The 6,467-nt window shown below is 36.8% G+C and overlaps 1 pseudogene; it reads left to right on the top strand.

Moving 5' to 3' along the window:
• Positions 1–3,741, top strand: part of LOC135195458 (protein O-linked-mannose beta-1,2-N-acetylglucosaminyltransferase 1-like) — a 48,091-nt pseudogene extending 44,350 nt beyond the window's left edge.
• Positions 3,742–6,467: the final 2,726 nt, after the last annotated feature.

Raw genomic sequence — 6,467 nt, 5'->3', positions numbered from 1 at the left:
TATGTATGTATATGTATATATATGTATACTGATTGATTGACTGATCGATTGATTTTGCTTTCCTTTAGTGTCTGGGACTGTGGGACCTGGACGTACGTGGAGGTCACAAATACCTGTGGCGACTACGACCTAGTGGAACTCCTCTCTTGATCATCGGATGGCCCTTGTCACCGTTCTCGTAAGATTTTAAATTCTCTTATCCCATTTTTACGTACTTCCGGGTTTCAGGTATTAGAGAGTCTACGTTTGACACGTTTATTGCATATATACGAGTTTGCATGTAATAAAGCACCCTTGCAAATCAGCCCGCTTACAAAAAGAGACCAGAAAATTGATATTTTGAGTTAATTACATAGTTCTATGTATATGCACAGGCATATACGTGCACACACACATACTCCCACACACACACACACACACACATATATATAAATATATATATATATTTATATATATATATATATATAAATTATGATATATACATATATATATTCCGTATACATATATGTGTGTGTGTGGGAGTATGTGTGTGTGCACGTATATGTCTGTGCATATACATAGAACTATGTAATTAACTCAAATATCAATTTTCTGGTCTCACTCTTTGTTTACGTGGGCTGATTTGCAAGGGTGCTTTATTACATGAAATATATATAATATATTATATATATATTATATATAATATATATATATGTATATATATATGTATATATATATATACATATATATAGATACATTACATATATAGTAATATATATATATATATATATATATATATATATATAATATCATAATATATATTATATACAATGTTACGAAGTGCCAAGTATCTGGTTACCATTCATCAATTATTACCTCACCAAAAGCCAGACACCTGAACCCTCATAACACGTATTAAACGACTGAATACTCTAAAGGCAACAGTGATCCCTTAACACTTACCAGTATTGCAGAAAATCAGACTAAGTTCATCAAAACAGGTGTGAGGTAATCTTGTAAGTAATTAAATTAATCAAAGGGCATTACTCCATCAACAACTTTAAAAGTCTAAGTATTTCCCTGATTTCAGAAGTCTAAGTACTTCCCTGGATCTAAGTCACTTCAAGTAAATTGAAGGAAAGCAAATCAATTACCACTCTATGTTTCTAACTAACATAAATATAATCAAATGCAAATATACTGGTTATAAATGAAAATACTTATAAAAATTTTAAATACAAAAATTTATTATCAAACTCAAAATTTATATGTAAAATTCACAATATCAGGGAAAATTACTGTTACTGGAAAAGAAAGGAAAGTTTAATTAATTCTTGAATCAAATTAAGTAAAATTAAATCAAAATTAATTTATCACAACATTCAAGAAAATTAATTCAATCAAAATTCAAAAGTGTTAGGCACTAATTGAAAATTTGAAATTAATTCACAAGTGCTAAACAATAATAAAACTTGAAAAGAATTCTAAGTAAATGCAAATTAATTCACAAATGTTACATTAATTAAATTTGCAATGATTTAAGAATGAACTAAGTCAATTAAATGGTGAATGCAAATGAAAATATAAAATAAAACGGCACACTTCAATAAGAAAATGAACAAGTGCACAAACAGTGGAACAAACACAACACACAAAAATACGCAATGTGTAAAAGTGTCAATCTTTTTGTTCAAAACATTATAATCATCAGTTTTTACCAAACCTTCACAACCATCTGTTATTAGTTATTAGTTAACCAAACCATCATAACCATTAAATATTAGTTATTAGTTAATCACTGTTCCTAACAATTATTAGCTATTAGTTATTAGTTAACCACAATTCCTATCCATTATTAGTTATTAGTTAACCAAACCATCATAACTTTTAGTTATTAGTTATTAGTTAACCAAACCATCATAACCATTAAATATTAGTTATTAGTTAATCACTGTTCCTAACAATTATTAGCTATTAGTTGCAACTAATAAAAATATAACACACTTTACCTTGGTATACCAATTTCTTTCTTTCTCTGCTGCAGGCTTGATTCACACTTTCACAAAAACCCAGGCGCCGTTACGAAACAATGTTTGTTCAGATTCCACAAAAACACTATTTAATACTAAATAAACTCTAAGAGATATCAAACATGAAATTCTAAGTTACGAGTGACCAATTTACGTTACGTTACTTTAAGATCAAATGTGCTATGTGATGGAGAGAAAGAGATAGAGAGATCGAGAGCGAGATGTTAATGCCTCGAGGTTCTAGGATATAATGAAATCTTCTTCCCTTGCTAAAACTGGACAGGGCAGATGACAAAAACGTTCTTGGCACAAATGCTTCCAGTAGCTTCGAACTCTGACGCAACTTCACATAAAAAATGTGCAATCTCCACGTGGGACTCGGCAAAGACATATGCGTACGAGTCCAGTCTGTTAAAATAAAGATATGTACCAGATCGAAACGGAGGTTGAGCGATAATTAAGATTGACACGTTTTGATAACAACGCAAAGATTCGAGCTCGCTTAATCTCGTGGAGAATGAAAAGTTACTGAAACAATTATAGCTTTGAACGGACAAAGAAAATATCTCTCTTTTTACATTCTACGTTATAATATATATTCTTTTCATTATGTTATGCGAAATCTGAACACACATTTAAAACATCCTATCTCTAAACTATCCAGGAATCTGAAAAAATGTTGCAAAATTCTACATGACATTTCAAAGAGGGGAAACATGCATTTCGAAAGTAGCAATATATAATAATCATATATATATCATATATATATATATATATATATATATATATATATATATGATATATATATATATATATATAATATATATATATACTATATATATTATAATATATATATATATATATGTATACTGGACTTTAGAAACTATCACTTGGGTAGACGAATGGCATGAAATACCTAGAGTGAAAATGAAGATATTACATGTATCATTGTGAAGTTCGTGACGTTTACTCGGGGAGTGGTTTATGTTGTTGCATTATCATTTGTGATTACATAACTAAAAGTAAGAGGGGGTCCTAAAAAATAATTTTCTTTTCCTTATATATATATATATATATATATATATATATATATATATTATATATATCTATATATATATATCTATATATGTATATATATATATATATATATATATATATATATACATATATAGATATATATATATATATATATATATATATATATATATATATATATATATATATATATATATAGCAATATAAAACACTGTATCGTGCTTCTAGAAATCAATAGAAGGACCACAGTAATATTCTTGTTCTTCTATTAATATATATATATATATATATATATATATATATATATATATATATAGTTTTAGCCAGCTAATTCCACATCATTTATGCAATTCTTGCTGATGTTCACTTTCAACTCACTTCTCGTGAATAGAATGTCAAAAGCTGCCACTAGTCTACTCTCTAGTCTTTCTCTACACCTATCCCCAATTAACAAAAATTGACGCATTATTTTTGTTTAAAAAATTGGCGTCGTAATAGCTGTCATTCTTCTTCTTCTTTTACAGAGAACTCAAACCAGGAACGGCGAACGTCTTGCGCAGAGCGGATCCCAAGAATTTAGAATTAGAACCCCCAGTTTACGTGATTAAGAATCGCTCAGAAGACGACAGATGATCGATGCACTCATTAGAATTTGTATACTCTTTAGCAGATTTTATTTCTTTAAAGTGTAAATACATACCAAGAATGACTCTAGTCTTTATATCCAACCAAACGTTACGGGCATTAAAATGAATCTGTCCCAAAGAAGGTTAAATTAATGCAATTCCAGGCCCATATCCACACTCCGTAAGACCCAGTCAATCGGGTGAAAAGGAAAGGATATTCTAAAATTGGACACTGGGATGAGATACACATCAATAAAGGAAAAAATAGTTGTTCTTTTTGAAATACATAACATGTTGGAATCATGGTCAGAGAAGTTGAACAGAAAGACTGACGGAAGAAACTGGGAATGGACGTGAAGTATATTATTATTATTATTATTATTATTATTATTATTATTTATTATTATTATTATTATTATTATTATTATTATTTTTTAATTTTTATTATTATTATTATTATTATTATTATTATTATTATTATTATTATTATTATTATTATTATTTGTTTTGTTAAAAAATAACTGCTGCTTCAGCATATTAATCTTATAAGAGTCTTCTCTATCTTTCTGATGACGGCTTTCCTCTTGTTGCTTGAGACTGGCGAGCAACGCACCAAAGGCATGGTAAAATTCGGTTGAGTCATTTTGATTTATTATTGCTTATACAATTCTCTCTCTCTCTCTCTCTCTCTCTCTCTCTCTCTCTCTCTCTCAACGCGACGTTTCCTCCTGATCGACAGGACATTATCAATGCGATAACTGCTGAGGGACTGAATTCCAGTGGCGAGTCCTTCTCCTTTTATCGGGATTGGTGTTGCGAGCTCTCCGTACGATCAGAGCACTTCTCCGGTAGGTCGAGTTTTTATTGTTCCCGGGAAGGTGACTCATACGGCGGGCGTTGACTAGTCTTGCAGACCTTCTCAGGTAGGGGGTATCACCGGGAGCCTCTTGATTGGCTTCTACCTGCGTGACGTCACCCCTGGTATTATTCTCATTGTCCGTGTTCGTTCCATGCGCGCTGGTACTTTCGTTAGGGGAGAGGGTGTGGTCCTCCTCACACACGTCGGTATCAGGAACGCTTCTTGGGTGGTATTGAGGGGAGGCTTTTCTTCGAGGATGAGCAGCGCTTCTAGGAGACGCAGACGTCGTGGGTCAGGTGCTCTCCCGATGATCTTAGTATTCCTGACGATGTCGTCTCTCGTGATGTTTCTGCGGTGTACTGCAAGGGCGTGCTGCCTAATGGCGCCCTCCTGGGCGTGGCAGGAAATCCTTTTTGACAGGCGCATCGTCGTCATGCCGATGTAAATCCCAGGGCATCCTTGGGCGGGGCATACGTATCGGTAGACGACGTTGGACTGCTTCAGGGGTCTCCTGCCGGTGGGGAGGGTTGTTCTTCATCAGGAGGTCTTTCGTACGCCGATTCTTGTAATAAATAATGAGGGACACTCTCCTTTCCTTCCTCCATGGGGCGGACGTGTTCCTCTATTATTTTCTTCATGGCTGCTTCTTCTTCCTTGTATTGGTGGTGCATGAAGGCTTTATAGAAAAGTTTGATATCCTCCGGGGGCGGAATGTTCCTTCTCTCTTCCACTTGTCAAGGGCGGCTCGAGTTTCTCGGTTTACGAGTTTGTTCGATACCCAGTACCCATTGTTAATTAGCATCTGGGATGCTCGGTCGAGTTCGAGGTGTGTGTCCTGCCACGTCGAACAGTGCGAGAGGGCCCTCCTGACGAAGGCCCTGACGGTGGTGGTCTTGAACCGCGCAGGACACTCGCTATCACCATTCAGACAAAGTCCGAGGTTCGTAGCTTTGGTGTAAACGGTCGTCGCCAACTTCTGATTCGTCTTCGTGACAAGGACGTCGAGGAAGGGGAGCCGATCGTTGCTGCTGTACTCGACAGTGAAGTTGATTGCGCGTTTCTGCGGAGGAAACTGCTGCCGAAGGGCTTCTAACCTCATCCTCGCAGTCGGCTTGCACGAAGATGTCATCGATGTAGCGTGCGTATGTGCGGGGACATCTGTGTTGCGAGAAGACCCTTTCTTCCACTTCTCCCATGTAGAAGTTGGCGAAGAGGACTCCTAAGGGGGACCCCATCGCTACGCCGTCCTTCTGGCGGTACATCTGTCCTCGGTGGGTGGTGAAAGGGGCTCTCTTCGTACAGATATCCAGCAGGGTTCTTAAGGAGTCTTCTGGGATGTTTAGGGGGTCTCATATCGGGATTCCTATATACCCGCTCCATGATGATCCCTATCGTCTCGTCGACTGGGACGTTGGTGAATAGGGACTCAACGTCTAAGGACGCATGGTTCCCGCACCGGGGGAGTCGCGGATCTTCTCCAAAAATTCCACCGATGAGGTGAGGCAGTACCTGGAGGGGATATAGGGGGTCAATTTTATTAAGGCGTTTGGCCAGAGCGTAAGTCGGGGCGGGCGTTTGGCTGATGATCGGGCGTAGGGGTGCCTTCCTTGTGGGTCTTCACGTTCCCGTAAAGGTAGCCGAGGCTGTAGTCACCTTGGATGGGCGGGAGGTGTGTGGCATTCGTAGCGGCATTCAACGCCCGCCGTATGAGTCACCTTCCCGGGAACCAATAAAAACTCGACCTACCGGAGAAGTGCTCTGATCGTACTGGAGAGCTCGCAACACCACGATAAAGGAGAAGGACTCGCCACTGGAATTCAGTCCCTCAGCAGTTATCGCTTGATAATGTCCTGTCGATCAGGAGGAAACGTCCGCGTTAGAGAGAGAGAAGAGAGAGAGAGAGAGAAGAGAGAGAGAGAGAGAGAATTGTATAAGCAA

The sequence above is a fragment of the Macrobrachium nipponense genome, chromosome 16 (genome assembly GCF_015104395.2).
Source record: "Macrobrachium nipponense isolate FS-2020 chromosome 16, ASM1510439v2, whole genome shotgun sequence".
In the NCBI taxonomy this organism is placed as follows: Eukaryota; Metazoa; Arthropoda; class Malacostraca; order Decapoda; family Palaemonidae; genus Macrobrachium; species Macrobrachium nipponense.
Note: the sequence above shows the minus strand (reverse complement) of the source record. Positions and strands in the feature narration are given on the sequence as shown.